This window comes from Siphateles boraxobius, unplaced genomic scaffold (assembly GCF_051911475.1).
Source record: "Siphateles boraxobius isolate OS27281-9 unplaced genomic scaffold, OSU_SipBor_1 22, whole genome shotgun sequence".
NCBI classification, from domain to species: domain Eukaryota; kingdom Metazoa; phylum Chordata; class Actinopteri; order Cypriniformes; family Leuciscidae; genus Siphateles; species Siphateles boraxobius.
Genome location: NW_027508833.1, coordinates 2,382,696 through 2,401,470, shown reverse-complemented (window position 1 = coordinate 2,401,470; position 18,775 = coordinate 2,382,696).

The window sequence follows — 18,775 nt, the reverse complement described above, 5'->3', positions numbered from 1 at the left end:
CCAGCTGATTCACTTGTTTTGCTCATTGTCAATTCACCAACAATTCACTTTTTTTTTTTTGTGTGTGTGTGTGTGTGTGTGTGTGTGTGTGTGTGTGTGTGTGTGTGTGTGTGTGTGTGTGTGTGTGTGTGTGTGTGTGTGTGTGTGTGTGTGTGTGTGTGTGAGAGAGACTTGGATAGATTTCTTGGTAGCAAGTTTATAAGGGAACATGGATGATCTTGTATTAATACCTGAAATAATACTTACACTTCAGCATGAACTAATGATTAGAGAAGGCTTGAATTAAGAAAGAATTATGTGCCTAACCTTAACTACGACTGGAGTCATATGGATTCATGCGTAAATAATGGCAACCTTAACTACATGTTAGTGCCTGTTTGATAGTTAAATATATTAAGATTTAGGTAAAAACTAAACCAAACAGGCTCAATAAGGGTAAACAAGAAGTACTAAACTTTATTTAATATTGTCATAATGTAAAATTTTGCCATCTGCAGATTCATGATAAACATCCCTGGACGGTACATTAGTTTGTGATTACTTACATTGATCCTTGTTTTCAAAAGTAGACAATATTAAATACACTTATAACAATAACTATCATCAATAATTTGCATGATTCTCTCCTTTCAAACTCACCCTTCTATGGCTTATACAGCAATACAAAAGCTAAAAATAAGGTAACACTTTATTTCAATGGTCCACTTTAGACATTCTACTAACTATTAATAACTTAGCAATTACATGTCATTTACCAGTCACTAGAGTATTACTAGACTGTCTGTTTAATATCTGCTAACACTTTATGTTGATCCTCCCCAACAGACATTCTATTGAGTGTAAGTAACTTTGCAACTACACTTATTTTACTTATTCTAACCCTAACTTAACAGTCTACTACTAGAGCCTGCTAATACTCTAATGAGAGTTAGTTGACATGTACTTGCAAAGTTACTTTTACTCAGTAGAATGTTTAAAGTGGACCATCAAAATAAAGTGTAACCAAAAAAAAAAAAAAAGAATTTGCTCAAGAAAAGAAATCATAACCATAAACACTACAGTTAGAGAAATGTTAGCTTGGTACCACTTGTTAGTATGTGTGTTTTATGTCATCGTCTGTATTCTTTGACTCTCGCATCGTGTGCTTTAATTAAGCCGAGACTCTACATGAAAAACAAAACAATGTTTGTTTTCATGCACTTATCAGGTTAATAGTTGAAAGACATCCCAAAAACACATTTAAGTGTTTATTTTGTTACATTTGTTACATGTTATATTTATTGAGTCCACATGTTATAAAAACCCAAAAGCATCATTAGCCAACTATGGTTGCAAGTTCCGTCATTATCATCATAGTTCAACGAGTCGGTGCTTCCTGAAAACGAACATTAACAAACAGCATCGCAAAGTTGTGTGGTTGGAGCGACAGCTCTCGACCTGTGTTTAGAAGCAGAGTTTCTTGTTTTTATAACATGTGGACTCATATGTGTACATCTGTAGAGAATGAAATATTCAATATTAAATATTGAATATTGATCTGAGAAAAAAAAATAGCTCTTTAAACGCAAAGCTTTGCAGAGAGAGCAGTTGCAGTTCAAACTAGACAGACATTTAAGAGATATTGTATACAGACATACCACTTATTACACAGCATTTCACCACATAAATAATTATGGGGATAAGAGATATTGATCTGAGATTATCTTCTAATCCATTATTAGTTATCTTCTAATCAATATAATCCATTATGTTTGAATGAAACAAGAGAGAGCAAGTCCACGATACTGGATGACATAATTAAATAACTGTACACAAAATATTGATTTTGAGTATTATTATTTTTTTTAGCTCACCAAACGCAAAACTTCCTCAAGAAAAAAAAGTTCCAAGTGTACAGCGCTGCTGAGTTCAGTACCCCGGATGAGTGTTATCTGCTTTTATTGGTTGTTATCGAAGAACAACATACTGGATTGCAAGATTGCCCAATCAGAATCAAGCATTCCTCACAATATAAGAGTAATAAGAGTTAGCTATGATGGACCACCTCGTATAAAGTCCTGACACAATAATACATCAACTAGGCATGTGTAACCCCCTGGATCTACTCACACCGCTCCGAGCGGGATTCAAACTGGTGTTTCCAGGCATGGGAGGCAGGCGCGCTGACAAGAACGCTAAAAACCGCATCGGCCGCTATAGTGCACCTCTTGAGGCCAGGGGAGTGAGGTTTACTCACACAGCGACTACTAGCTGACCTCCGTCTCACTCACAACCCACAAAAGTGTTTATTGCAAATCTCTCAAGGACAGGCAGCTGAATATGGAAATGGTCTAAAAATATAGTCACATGAAAATGTGCAACGTTTGCTAGATTATGGAGGACACATTTTACCCACTAATCCATCGTAAAAAAAACAAATAAAAATAGCTAATGACATAGTTTTAATATTACAGCATTCTGTCCAGTGGCAACTCTTAAAAGTTTTTGTGCACAAACAGACATCAGGAGGAAATGCTTGTTCAACTTTTACCTTGAAACTACAACAGCAATGAAGAAGGACACAGGGGATCAGGACAACATTACTCATGTGTCTTCATTAATTCTAGCTAAGCCTGCTGGTAGAGCATTGATCCGTAAAGACAGATACTCATGAAAAACCGCACCTTAAAGGGATAGTTCAACCAAAAATGAAAAGTTTGTCATTGATTACTCTCCCTCATGTCATTTCAACCTCAAAAAAACTTTCATTTATCGTCTTCACACAAATTAAGATATTTTTAATGAATCTGAGAGCTTTTTGTTCCTCCACTGAAAGTCTATTCAAACAAAACACTGATGGTCCAAAACGTTCATAAAGAGATCAATTTGTGTCAAGCTGTTTAATCCAAGTTTTCTGAAGAGACACAATCACTTTAAATGATGAACAGATTTTGTTTCGGCATTTATTCAAATATTAACCGTGATAAGCGAACTTACATAGAGCACCCATTATGGTAAACAAAATGAGGTTCATTCTCATGTGTTACACCAGCACATTTAAGCTTATGCAAGAACCAATGAGGTTTGTTCTTGGACGTCAAGCAAGTATGGTTCCACTTACTATATTTGAGTGCTCTATATTCACTGATCAATGTTTATATGTGAATAAAAGCCTGAATTGAAGGTACTTTATGTAACGTTTGACCATCTAGCAGTTAAAAACAAAACTGGATGCACTTTGCGGAAGAACATTGTTTTGGTTGTACTTCGGCTCTGCGTGACTGCATATGAATATGATTCTTTCTCATAACTAAAAAAAAGAGAGAGATTATCCTACTGCTCATAAAACCTTCACTACTAGGCTTATAAGATATAGAATCAGTTTAGATCGAAAGGATCTCAAGCTGACTAGCTGAAGACGTTACTGTAGCTTTACACATTAATAGTGTAACTTCCTGTAACACACCGTACTTCCTTGAAAGTGAATTCTAGCACATTGCAACAAAAAACATAAAGAAATTAGCCTAATGAACTTTAAAGGGTAACTAAACCCCTGGTCAGAGCCTGACTCCACCCACTGGTAATATTTGAAAAATGCTGGAAAAGTGGGCAGAGCCCAGCGGAGGGGGGCGTGCACCTGAGACGCATCTGTCTGTATGGAACTTGCCTACCTCACCAACAACCCCTTACGTCAAGAACCACCCCAAACATCCAATAGGAAAATTAAACTGCAGTAGCCACCGTTCAACCTGAAGAGGGCAGCACTCAGACGTTTTTACACCATATATTGTATTAAAACACTTTATACACAAATGTCAAAAAAGTTACTCGAATCAATGAACAGTACTAATAAAGCCCCATTCTTACAGATCATTAACTAAAAAAAGTTGGTTTAGGGTTTAGTTACCCTTTAAAAGGGTGGTTGTTTGCGATTTCACTTTTTTCATTTTAAATAGTGTGTAATGTTGCTGTTGGTGCATGAACAGTACCTGCAAAGTTGCTGCGCTGAAAGTTTAACGTAAGCAGAGATATCGTCTTTTAAAAATCAGGAAGTTTAATGCCTACAAACTACAAAAACGACTCGAATGGGACTACAACGATACTTCCCGGGTTTTATACGTAACTAACCCATAATCAAACCTCCCTCTGGAATATTCAAAAAAGGGGCCATGGCCATATTTCTGCGGCTTTGTCAAAGATGAAGAGTTATAGTGGAGAGCAGTAGCCATGCCGTCGAAAGTGTGTTATTTTCACCCAGCTGTCAGGTCTTCTGTGTTCGGGCTTCCTACGGGCGCTGTAGTTCGTTAACAATGGCTACAATTTATGTTTGATTATGTTCCTGAAAATTACAATCGTAATTTAGCTCTCTGTGCTGCGCATTTTACGGAAAACAGCTTCCAGAATCTTCAATTCAATGTCGGATTCAACAACAAACTGTTACTAAAGCATGAAGCAGTTCCAACTTTAAAACCAGAGGCAACAGTTGTTGGGCCACAACCAGTAAATAAGACTTAATCATTTTAAATGTATTTGCATGTATAATTTTAGACGTAATGCTTCAGTTTTTATAAAGGACGTAAACAAATGCCAGCGCTGGCTTCAGTAGCCACTTAGTTATTCTATTTCGTGTGTCTATGACAAATGCGTACAAACATTTTGGACCTGAATTTGTAATTATGTAAATTTTGTAAATGTATTTTCCATGTATATTTTATGACGTAATTTTTCGATTTGATCAAGAACGTAAACCAATGCCAACGCTGTTTGCTGCTATTAGTTCTTTGCTATTTTGTGTGTATAAGACAAACGTGTATAAAGTTAAAAAAAAATTATATGTAATCGCAACAGAAAACTTCAGCTGCTGTTATCAGATGTTTTCACGTTCTGTTGGCATTTTAACACAGTTGCCACATGTACACCTAAAGAAAACAATACACCGAGTAAACTAGTTTTGTGAATAAATAAACGGTAGTTCATTATATAGACAAAACAATAACTTTAAAAAATGGTATTACTCAGTCATTTATTCAGGTATATTAAACATTTAATCAGGAGAAAAACGTATCTTAAAAGCTAACAAGCACAGCAGTAGCATTTTCAAGTTACAGTGTATCGAAATTATTATATAATAATAGTAGAATAGAATAATAATAATGATTCAAAAATGTACCATTCAGAAATGTTTTGTAAGAGCCGTGTTTGGGGAGGTTCTGCTTGATTCTCTTCATTGCCGCATTCTGGGTCTGATTCTGGCTCAAACTGAGACGGCTGTATTGACACCATTATTTATATTTGACCGGAGCACATGCAGCTTTCGCCTGTAAAGGTAATGGGCGTGAAGTTTCCGTGCGCTACACAGTTTAGCCAATTGCAACACACCGGCCCAACTAACCAATCTGAGCCCATTGCCTGTTTCTGAGGGAGTGGTAGCTCCCTCTATCATAGAATCAGGAAGTCAACCGGTCTTTCAGATGACAGAGGAGAAAGCGGCTTACAACAAAGGTGAAATTTATGAAAAATAAGGCTTTAAAAAAAAACACAAAGACATGTTACATTGCACCCCATAAACACAGTCATGCAAAGAAAAAAAGCAGTAAACCACCCCTTTAATTAACTGTCACTTGCCCGTATACGGGCAACCGAAATTTACTTCAAAATATTACTATTAAATCCTAATTTAATCATGACAAACTATATATCGTTGGAATGGTCTAAGACTCCTGAATTGGTATTTTAGCGCTGTTTTTTTCTTACAAATTTTGTATGAACAGTAATATATGAATTTATGACAAGAGTGCACCTCAAAAAATCGACGTCATTACAGGAGTTTCTGACCTTTGTCACAAAAAGTCGACGTACACACTTTTAATAACTGAAACTTTGGTTTTTTTAATGCTAAAAGTTCATAATAAAACAATCTAGTATTTGTCAATAAAAAAAGATAAAATTATGTTTTAAAAAGTAAAGTAAAAAGTCCTCTAAAAAGTATATTATATATTATATATATATATATAGAATTTTTTATTATTATTATATCCCATATTTTAGTAGTTATCATAAATTAGGTATCATTTGAAAGCTTACGAACTCAGAATTCATCCTGTAAAAACCGTTTTGAAATTGGACGTTGTGTTACCATAGAAACGGTATTTTTTTATTTGGCCCCTCCCCTTTTGGGCATCATCTTTCATAATTTATTATCAAAAATGTTCTAATCTTGACAAAACACATATTGTCAGAAAGGTCTGAGTCTCAAGGTTCCATATTTAGTGACAGAAGTGATATTTGGATAGAAATGTATTAATTTGTTATGGCAGAATGCATACAATTAAATTCAATGGAATGCAATGGCACCCGGTGGCTATTTTTGGTATAACGCCTAAACAAAATCTCATGGGAACTTCAATTTTTGTGATATCAACTTTAAATTTGGAACACAACTTGGTTAGATATATAGCTTTCATTTTATAGTAATTTTATAGTAAAAAATATTTTGTAAAATATTTATTTTATATTAAAAAAAATATATTAATAAAGTATATTTGATTTACTGTAAATTTTAACTTCCATAACTTTTTCATACTTTAATTTTTCGAAGTGCTTTCACTTCAGTAATAATCTGCCGATTGTTTTCTTTAAAACAAGACCAAACTTAGGTCTATATTCCAAAGCATTCTTGAATTACAACCATTTAGGTTTGTATACTGCATTTTAATGTCAATTATCAAAAGGGGGATGACAGCTAAGGGGTTAAAATGTCAGAGAGCTACTTATGGCATTTTATCAGTTTAATAAAATACTTTACTCACCTGCTGAGCAATAAAAACACTATCATCTCTGCATTGCTTTTACAGCTTTTCAAATCCCTCAGTTTATCTCCGAAAAGCCAAACCAATGTTGATTCATGTTTTATTACGAGTTCTATCACATCGTCTTTTTGCCAACAGACTCTTCTCTGTTCTGAGTTTTTTTTATTTAATTTATAATTATTGGGTGATTCCCCAGAGGTTTGAAATTTAGGCCAAATTTACAGATAGCCGGGTATTTAGAGAAGCAAATATACCCCATCCCCCTACTAGACAAAAAAATCAAATTAAAACAGGCCGCCAAAAACAACACTAGTTCTAATTCTCACAACTGAAAATAGCCTAATAAATAATTTTGTTGGGTCTAAATATAATCTCTTTTTTAAAGGCAGCATGTTGTTAGCTTCTAGGTGATACACAAAGTTTTATGTTGCCTTTTCCCTCATATTCTAAAAGAAAAACGTCCACACAGAGGACAATGTGTCAGATGCACACTTGCGGATTATTCGTGTGCATGACACATACATGAAGGCAATGACAGATTCTTTCATTCAAGGTCATACATCAGCCCAACTGCAGTGTGATTCTTTTCAAGACATTCAGGGCTCATAAGAATTGACCTAAGATGTTACAGACAGAATGAACAGACAGATTCTCTGTAAATAAATAAAAAATAATAAATGAAGCTCGACACATTGCATTGTTTACATTTGACTGTGAAACACACTGTCACTGAGCTCCAACCATGATTACCACAATTAACAGTGCAGAAAACACATTGTTCATGGACTCCATTTCGATGTGCCACCAAGTGTTACTAGAGAAGCTATTTAGCCTCCGTTCAACACTACTCACAGCACTTTTGACCTTGGCTAAGTGCTTCATAGCTTTCAATGATTTATTAAAAATGACTGCATCTGCCTGAAGACTCAGTATGATATTCTGAATGAGGATGACTTTTGTGCTGAAGAATAAAATCCTCTTCAGATCAGGCACACAGATTTCAATAAAATAAGATTTTAGCTTTTTCCTCTTTGTAATACAGTAAAATATTGAAAACCTTTTTTCCATCATTTATTTTTGTAACTTTTCAAATGCCTTGGTAACACTTTACAATAAGAATAACCACATTAGTTAAACTACCATTGAACAGATTAGGTGGTGTGGTGCAAACCACACATGAACAACTGAGAACCAATCAGGAGTAACTGTGACACAGGGCTTAAATACGTAAGGCAAACAATGGAAACTAAACAAGGCGCAGGTGAAACTAATCAGTAAGTAAGGCAACCAACAGCAAGGGGTGATCAAGAACTAACCAGGGGTGCGTTTCCCAAAAGCATCGTTGGATGCAAAAGCACCAACTATGATCGCAATTTCCATTGAACTCTATTGGTAACGACGGAACTTGTGACCATAGTTGGCTTTGGAAACGCACCCCAGGGGTGTGATTCCCAAAAGCATCATTAGCCATCTATTGTTGCAAGTTCCGTCGTTATCATCATAGTTCAACGAGTCAGTGCTTCTTGAAAACGAACATTAACAAACAGCATCGCAAAGTTGTGTGGTTGGAGCGACAGCTCTCGACCTGTGGTTAGAAGCAGAGTTTCTTGTTTTTATAACATGTGGACTCAATAAATCCTTATCTTGAGCCAAATAAGCAAGCTGGTATTTAGTTTAATCAGTATCTTTTATTTAGAAGACATAAAAATGTCCTTTACGTCTTTTAGTTTGTCAACAGATTTAAAGCACCGTTTTTGAAGAGTGCGCATGTGCGAATGTGCTCTACTATACAAGAACGAGCCTATGATTTAGTCTGGAAATAAAACAAAATAACTGAGATAAATGAGAAATAGTCCTCAGATGACATCTCTGTAATGTATAGCAAAACATCTAGCATTAATTCGATCTCAAAAAGATGAATTAAAAGCCGAAACCGTATTGCCGCAAATTGGTCATTCAACCATTTTGGTTTATGATGTCACGCAGGTGGTGGTATAATAACTACTTTTAATGAATCTGTTTGGGTTCTAATTAATGCTAGATGTTTTGCTATAAATTACGGACATGACATCTGAGGACTATTTCTAATTTTTCTCAGTTATTTTGCTTTATTTCAAGATTCAATCATAGGCTCGTTCTTACTTACTAGAGCACGTTCGCACATGCGTACCATTAAAAAATGATTCTTTAAATCTCTTGGCAAACTAAAAGACGTAAATTACATTTGTATGTATTCTAAATAAAAGATATAGATTGTACTGAATGTTAGCCTGCTTATTTTGCCCAAGATAAGGATTTATTGAGTCCACATGTCATTAAAACAAGAATCTATGCTTCTAACCACAGGTCAAAAGCTGTCGCTCCAACCACACAACTTTGCATTGCTGTTTGCAAATGTTCATTAGAACTATGGTTTCTGGAAACACTGACTCGTTGAACTATGCTGATAACGACGGAATTTGCAACCATAGTTGGCTGACGATGCTTTCGGGAAACACACCTCATGATAAGCGAATACAAGAAACAGAAACACAATAACAAAATGACTACTACACTGAGGGTACGTTTACATGACAATGATGCACTAAAAATGGACAAGTTTTTCCTCACAAGGACAAGTTTTATGTGTTCTTTGTGCACTGGCGACAATGTTGTCGTAACGATCCCCGTTCATACGGATCTGCGAAAACGCTGTATTCTGCTATCAGGCCAGTACTTGGCGATGTCAGTTTGTAAATAAACACTATGTGCCAATAGACTGAACTCGTGAAACACATACACATGACCTCACAAATTCGCATATATTTGTAGTTTACACAGAGACTTCAAAAAGTGCACTATGAAAACCGTTTTATATTGTCTTGGCCGCAAAAAGCCATTTTAGTGGAAGTTGAAGAAGCATTCAAGTGCAAAAAATACTTTGACACAAAATTGCCAACTTTTATGCATTCACCAATATTCACTCAAATGCCTCATCAGTGTTTCCTCATAAATAATCACACCTCTGAAGTTATTGATTTTGCAGTCAAGACACTGATTAAATCAGTTTGACAAAGTTACATTGACTGTTTAAAATTGGCTGTGCCTACTGAGCTATTTGGACTTGACAGCATTCTCAATCTTTTTTTTTTTTTTTTGCAAATTTATTGGATAGACAGTGAGGATGAGACAGAAAATTATTAGATAGGCCAGACTTAAACTTCCATCACTCGCATGAGCAGAAGATTGCAGAAGGTTAAAGAAGTAGAACCAGGTTTACAGTTGTTCTGAACAGTATGGCTGTGATTCGGCAGCAGTTCAATTTCAAAAGCAAAACTGCAAGTGTTGTAATGTTTTTTATGCACCAGTTCTAAAAACAAGAAATAACTACTGAGTAACTTATATTTTAGTCAAGAATCAGGTCTCCTTTGTAACAGTTGCCCCCCTTTTTCCCAACATGAAAACATCACTTATTGGGTGAGCAGTTAAACATCTGTTTCCAGAGGATGAATTTTTTTTTTTTTTTTTTTTTTACCTTCAGAAGCAGGTTGTACATCAGAGATGAGGTCGATAAGCTAATTAGTATCCAAGGGGGATTTGAAGATCATGTTGTCCCCGTTTGTGAGTAGGTGAGTGATTGTGCCTTCGCCTGAAGCTGACCATTCTCGTCCTCCTGGGACATGTTGTGTTGGCTGGCAGCCTAAGGCCGCGTTCAATACTGTGGCCTGCTTATGCCAGTAAAAGAGAGCATTAAAAGCTTCTTCCGTGTTTTACACATGGTATTAGCGAAGAGTAAGGCAAGTTAATGCAATTCATTTCTGATTTATTTGTATTGCACTTTTAGCAATTGGAACTGTCACAAAGCAGATTACTAAAATTGGGGACTAGAGCCAGACAGAACAAGCCCAAGGTGACAGTGCAGGGGAAAAGAGTTCAACCAAAAACCGAGAGGAACCAGGGCTCCACATGGAAGTAATGCCTTGGGTGTATAGTTTACTTATGGTGTGATAAGTGTAACATGTATATCGTGTTTTTGGTTCTGTCATGTTTGCCTGTGTGCCTTGTCATTTGACCCAGTTTCCCAGTGTCTAAATGTTGTATTCGGTTCACCTGCTCTCTAATTAATATCTTATTAGTTCCTCGTTTAGTTTAGTATTTATACTCCTTGTGTTCCTGCAGTCTTTGTCATGTCCACGTCAATGTTAAGGTGTTGTGTGGCCCGTTTCTACAGAGTATTCCTAAGTGAGTTCTGTATTAAAGTTTCCTGATTTATTCATATTTGTTTGTTACTTATATACTACAACCCGTGATAGTAAGGTAGCACTTATTTCTTCCTTGAATTACTGTAATAGCTTCTGCTTGCATTATTCTTATTTGTACATTCGGGTAAAATGTACATGCTAATAATGCATACAGTGCTGGGTAGTAACCGATTATATGTAATCTGGACACATTAAATGCTTGCAATTAGATAACATTATGTATTAAAATACTTATAATCAGACTACAGTTGAATACATGATTACATAATATTCACAAAATGGCAGTAAATTGATCATAATTTCTCCCTAATTTTTCTTTTTTCTTTTAATATTTAGTTTCTAAAAAAGCCTATTGCTTACGTTCAGAACTCTTGCAGATTTGATTAATTATTAGTTTTTCATCATTTTATGAACCTACTGCAGTTCCATCACAAATCTCAGTCTCGGAAACCCTTACGTAAAGTAATATTTAATGCACTTGAAAACAAAGACAAGGAATACTTTTTTTCTCTCATTGTATTTTTATATCAATATGGTACAAGATTATACTATTCAAATCAATAGGTTTAACGAGTTGGGTCAAAAGTAATCAAAACCCAGCACAGTGCATTCATCATAATAATGTGAAACTGATAATGTTCAGCTAGTTGTACATTATACCATAAAATATACAGGGTAATGGACAGGTGTGGTGTGGTTTGGTGATTAATGGAAACTGGAAAGGTTTGAGCTCTGCAAAGAATCAAGGTTGAACAAGGTGCCAAACCCCAGTTTGATTCAGAAGGTGTGTGTGTGTGTGTGTGTGTGTGTGTGTGTGTGTGTGTGTGTGTGTGTGTGTGTGTGTGTGTGTGTGTGTGTGTGTGTGTGTGACAGCTGCAGAATCGAATTATGGATGTGAAGGGGTAGAAAAAAGATTCAATTAGGCAGTGCCTCTTTTCAAAAGTCTTTTTTCTCTACCAGTATTTGATTAGAGGGCTGAAATCAGAGCAGAACGCTGAAGGAACGTCATTTACAATTGCATGTGCAATCCGCTAAGGAGCTAGTACTTCTTGCCAAGTGGTAAGTGACTGCATGGGGGAACTGGGAATGTGACAACTGACCACAAGGACAATTGACTCCTGGCTACTTTCCAAGTAGTAAATGCTATGATTCACTGAAAGCACTAGGGGGCAGCCACATGTGATACCTCCCCCTACTGAGTGCAAGCGCTTTAATGTGTTTAATCCACTAAGAGGCATCTGCTTCTGGCTAGATGATCAGTAGTGTCTACTGCTGGGCTAATGTCACCAGAGTGTCGGGTCATTGCTGGTTACAGTAGGGTGGCTTCAAACATTCAATGTAGCTGCCAGCCCGCAAATTCCTCTTGTTGAACTTTTGCCATTGTTATTGTACAGAGACGACGAAGATGGTCTTCTGTTTTGGACATTTGCCACTGTTATTGGATAGAGATGATGATGCTCTTCCATTCACTGTTGGGATTGTGTTAGGCTGTTTTATCCACTTCTCTTTCACCACCTGTGTTGGCGGAGGGTGCAACATGGGGCATCCTCCAACATCCTCCAACATGGGGCCGTGTATTATCATGCTGCAACATGAGGTAATGGTCGTGGATGAATGGCACAACAATGGGCCTCAGGATCTCGTCACGGTATCTCTGTGCATTCAAAATGCCATAAATAAAATGCACCTGTGTTTGTTGTCCATAACATACACCTGCCCATACCACAACCCTACTGCCACCATGGGCCACTCGATCCACAACGTTGACATCAGCAAACCGCTCACCCACACAATGCCATACACGCTGTCTGCCATCTGCCCTGTCCAGTGAAAACCGGGATTCATCCATGAAGAGAACACCTCTCCGAAGTCCCAGATGCCATCGAATGTGAGCATTTGCCCACTCAAGTCGGTTACGACGACGAACTGCAGTCAGGTCGAGACCCCGATGAGGACGACGAGCATGCAGATGAGCTTCCCTGAGATGATTTCTGACAGTTTGTGCAGAAATTCTTTGGTTGTGCAAACCGATTGTTAAAGCGGCTGTCTGGGTGGCTGGTCTCATATGATCTTAGAGGTGAAGATGCTGGATGTGGTCGTTCTGGGTTGGTGTGGTCACACTTGGTCTGCGGTTGTGAGGCCGGTTGGATGTACTGCCAAATTCTCTGAAACGCCTTTGGAAACGGCTTATGGTAGAGAAATGAACATTCAATTCACAGGCAACAGCTCTCGTGGACATTCCTGCAGTCAGCATGCCAATTGCACACTCCCTCAAAACTTTCGACAACTGCAGCATCGTGCTGTGTGATAAAACTGCACATTTTAGAGTGGCCTTTTATTGTGGCCAGCCTAAGGCACACCTGTGCAATAATCATGCTATCGAATCAGCATATTGATATGCCACACCTGTGAAGTGGATGGATTATCTCGGCAAAGGAGAAGTGCTCACTAACACAGATTTAGACAGATTTATTAACAATATTTGAGAGAAATGGGCCTTTTGTGTACATAGAAAAAGTCTTAGATCTTTGAGTTCAGCTCGTGAAAAATGGGGGCAAAAACAAAAGTGTTGTGTTTATAATTTTGTTCAGTGTAGATCGCTACAACAGTTTGAACATCTCCAAGCATGATAAAATCACTAACCAAAACAGAATAATGCATAATATTTTGTTTTCTTTCAAATTAATGTTGACTAAAGTAACTGATAAATTAATGTATTATTATAAACTGGAAAACATCCATTAATTCACTTTTTATGTGTAAATACCAGCTTAATATTACACTTGTTGGAAAAGTCTGGATAATTTCTTGGAAATGTTTAGGTTTTGTCATGATAATCATTATGATAAACAGCACAGATTGGTGCCAGAAAGGATGCTTCTGAAAAAGATGGATTTGGAATAATTGTGCATATTCACTTAATCAGATTATGGAGTGATCCACAAATGCAGTTTGTGTTTTTATAAGAATGCATAACTTGAGATAAAAGACTTTGAAAAGAAAGTAACAAGAACCAGGAAATTTGTAGAAAGATACATACATATTTTCTCTTTTCTTGGTGAGCATTTAGTATACAGAACCCTCTCTCAGTTTACATTGCGGATTTATTGATCTCCTAAAAATAATGTTTTTGTCCCTTAAGAGCTCCCATGTGCAGATCTGATTGTCATTGATGTCATGCACTGGAAGGGATCTGTCAATACAGATTTGAATTATTGGGTCTGATTCTCTCATTTTTCACAGGCCATTTTGTGCCACATAAAGAAAATCCTGCTGCAAACACTTAAAGTCCACTGACAAATTAGATTTTGTTGTAGATTTTTGAATAAAAAAAAAATCTAATCCATTACAATAACTGCATTAAATAAATCGTACTCGGTTACGTACATAACCTCGGTTCTCTCTAGAAGAGGGAACGAGTATTGCGTAAGTTGCTTACGCTATGGGTAATGTCATCTTTTCTCAAGATATGAAGCCAAAAATTATCCTTATTTTTGTATTTACTGTCAACGCAGTGCAGCAGCTAGCAGACCTAGAGCAGGCTGTCTAGCGTGCTCATTGGCTGCTCTGCGGCTACTGCAGCAGCCTACCACTGAGCCTGGCACACTTTGCGCCCTCTACGCGTCACAGCCCGCCCAGAATGGGGGTGGCTTAGCATATAAAAGTCGGGCTCAGAGGCTGCTTCTCTGGTTTTCATCGACTGAAGTGAAAATCGCTTATGGCGCATGCATGGCAGGTTACGCAATACTCGTTCCCTCTTCTAGAGAGAACCGAGGTTACGTACGTAACCGAGTACGTTCTCTTACGAGAAGTTCTCTCGTATTGCGTAAGTTGCTTACCCTACGGGAACCCCTTGTCAACGCCGTGCGCGCCAAGCATCCACTTCATGAGTCCCAGGGAGTCCCGGGGAACATAGATAAGTGGGAATCAGGCGGCTAGCAACGCGGGCCAGCACATGTTCATAAGCACCCATAAGGAATACAGAGCGGCGTTGCCGGTCTATATAAAGCATATCAAACCATATAGTGCTGCTCAAACAGGAGAGCTACACTCACCTAAAGGATTATTAGAAACACCATACTAATACTGTGTTTGACCCCCTTTCGCCTTCAGAACTGCCTTAATTCTACATGGCATTGATTCAACAAGGTGCTGAAAGCATTCTTTAGAAATGTTGGCCCATATTGATAGGATAGAATCTAGCAGTTGATGGAGATTTGTGGGATGCACATCCAGGGCATGAAGCTCCCGTTCCACCACATCCCAAAGATGCTCTATTGGGTTGAGATCTGGTGACTGTGGGGGGCATTTTAGTACAGTGAACTCATTGTCATGTTCAAGAAACCAATTTGAAATGATTCGAGCTTTGTGACATGGTGCATTATACTGCTGGAAGTAGCCATCAGAGGATGGGTACATGGTGGCAATAAAGGGATGGACATGGTTAGAAACAATGCTCAGGTAGGCCGTGGCATTTAAACGATGCCCAATTGGCACTAAGGGGCCTAAAGTGTGCCAAGAAAACATCCCCCACACCATTACACCACCACCACCAGCCTACACAGTGGTAACAAGTCATGATGGATCCATGTTCTCATTCTGTTTACTCCAAATTCTGACTCTACCATCTGAATGTCTCATAAGAAATCGACACTCATCAGACCAGGCAACATTTTTCCAGTCTTCAACTGTCCAATTTTGGTGAGCTCTTGCAAATTGTAGCCTCTTTTTCCAATTTGAAGTGGAGATGAGTGGTACCCGGTGGGGTCTTCTGCTGTTGTAGCCCATCCGCCTCAAGGTTGTGCATGTTGTGGCTTAACAAATGCTTTGTTGCATACCTCGGTTGTAACGAGTAGTTATGTCAGTCAAAGTTGCTCTTCTATCAGCTTGAATCAGTCGGCCCATTCTCCTCTGACCTCTAGCATCAACAAGGCATTTTCGCCCACAGGACTGCCGCATACTGGATCTTTTTTCCCTTTTCACACCATTCTTTGTAAACCCTAGAAATGGTTGTGCGTGAATATCCCAGTAACTGAGCAGATTGTGAAATACTCAGACCGGCCCGTCTGGCACCAACAACCATGCCACGCTCAAAATTGCTTAAATCCCCTTTCTTTCCCATTCTGACATTCAGTTTGGAGTTCAGGAGATTGTCTTGACCAGGACCACACCCCTAAATATATTGAAGCAACTGTAATGTGATTGGTTGATTAGATAATTGCATTAATGAGAAATTTAACAGGTGTTCCTTATAATCCTTTAGGTGAGTGTAATTCACGTGAGAGTAGTCTGCGCACGATCAGATCTGGGCAGAACGTACAACCCACTCATACTGACAGAAGTCTAGCCTGCAAGGCGAGAACTTCCAGGTTATAAAACCTAACAAATGTGGACGGGGTGGCCCAGCCCGCCGCCTCAAAAATGTCATGAATGGGAATCCCGCTGGACCAAGCCCACGACGAGGCCACGCCTCTAGTGGAATGAGCCCTGATGCCCAAAGGGCATTGCAGACCTTTAGACACATAAGCATTCGCTATAGCGTCCAGTATCCATCTGGATAGGCTCTGTTTCGAGGTGGCGAGAACCTTGGTGCGCCCACCAAACGAAACAAAGAGCTGCTCCAAGCGCCTGAAGGCGGCGGAGTGCGTAATGTAAGCCCTCAGCGCCCTAACAGGGCAGAGGAGACTAACATCGCTCTCACTATCGGATGCAGGCAGAGCCAATAGAGAAATGACCTGCACTCTGAAGGGAGTGCCCAACACCTTAGGGACATAGCCATGTCTTGGATTGAGGATGACTTTGGAGTCATTCGGGCCATACTCAAGACACGCAGAGCAACTGGATAGCGTATGTAAATCCCCCACACATTTAACTGATGACAGAGATGTCAGAAAAACGGTTTTGAGGGAGAGGTACTTTAGGTCCACGGAATCTAGCGGTTCGAAGGGGTATGCTTTCAGGGCCTCTAGGACCAAAGAAAGATCCAATATAGGAACCGACGGGGGTCATGGGGGGTTCATCCTCCTGGCTCCCCTAAGGAAGCGGATGACCAGCTCGTTCCTTCCTATTGACTGGCCGTGCGTCGATTCAGCGAATGCTGCAACGGCCACCACATAAACTTTAAGCATGGAGGGGGACCAGCCCCTGTCCAACAGCTCTTGAAGGAAACTAAGCAACCACAATACCCCACATCTCCGTGGGTCCAGATTTCTATCGGCACACCATTTGGAGAACACAGACCATTTAGACGCGTAGAGCTGCCTGGTAGAGGGAGAGTTGCGTAATTGTGTTCATAACCCCTTCTGGCAAGACAACGGGTATCCATTGATTAACCATATGTGCAGAGACCAGCGCTCTGAATGGGGATGCCAGATTGAGCCGCGGGCTTGAGAGAGGAGATATCTCCTCACCGGAATCGGCCAAGGGGCTGTGTGTGACAGCCGCATCAGCTCCGGGAACCAGATTTGGTTCTCCAATCACGGGGCTATAAGGAGCACCGAGTGGAGCGTTTCCCTGATCCTCTTGATTACCTGTGGCAACAGAGAGACCGGAGGGAAAGCATAGAGTGGGAGGCTGGGCAAGATTTGGGCTGAATCTTTGAAAAGCAAAGATTCAGATAATTCTTATTATCTGAATCTTTGAAAGGAGCATCGGGCAGTGAGCATTGTCTTTTGACGCAAACAGGTCGAATTCCGCTTTGCCGAAAAGGCGCCACAGTAACTGGACTGTCTGGGGGTGCACCGACCATTCCCCTGGGGGAACGTTGTCCCTGGACAGTTTGTCTGGGCCGTCGTTCAGGTGGCCTGGCACATGCGTGGCTCTCAGCGAGCGCAGAAAGTGCTGGGACCATACGAGGAGGCGTTCTGTCAGATCGCAGAGATTCCTGGATCTGTCACCACCCTGACGGTTCACGTATGACACCACAGACACGTTGTCCGATCAGACTAGAATGTGGTGGTCTCGTATGAGCGGGAGAAAGTGCTTCAGCACGTTCTTGACCGCTATCATCTCCAGACAGTTTATGTGAAGGCATTTGTCTCGGGTCTGACCACAGGCCAAAGACCCGTCTGCCCTCAAAGAGAGCACCCCAACCTAAGTTGGAGGCGTCCGTCGAGATGACTTTTCGATATGAGACGGCTCCCATCGTCACCCATCGCTGGTACCAGTCGGCTGCTAACCAGGGCTGCAGAGCTGAAACGCAGCTCTGACTCACTCTGATTCGTCTGCAGCCGAAAGCCCAAGCTCAGTGAGGCACTCGAGCATTCAACCAGCGTTCTAGCGGGCGCATGCGCAGTAGGCCCAGCTGAAGCACTGCTGCAGCTGAGGCCATACAACCCAGTTTTCTCTAAAACGTTTTCAGAGAAGCGACGCTGCCCTTCTGGAAAGACGCGGCCAGGTGTCGCGCATGCGCTGTGTTGATAAACGGGCCGTCATAACCACAGAGTCCAGTTCTATCCCCAGAAAGGAAACTGACTAACTGGGCAGTAATGAGCTCTTGGTCCAGTTGACCGTGAGAGCCAGGCTTTCCAGATGACTGAGGAGCACTGTTCTGTGAGATAAAAGTTCTATCTCTGACAGTGCCAGAATCAGCCAATCGTCCAAATAGTTCAGAATCCGCATGCCCTGATTTCTCAGGGGAGCGAGAGCCGCGTCCATGCACTTTGTAAATGTACGGGGTGCTAAAGACAGGCCGAATGGGAGGACGGTGTATTGATATACCTGACCGTCGAAGGCGAATGGACTTTG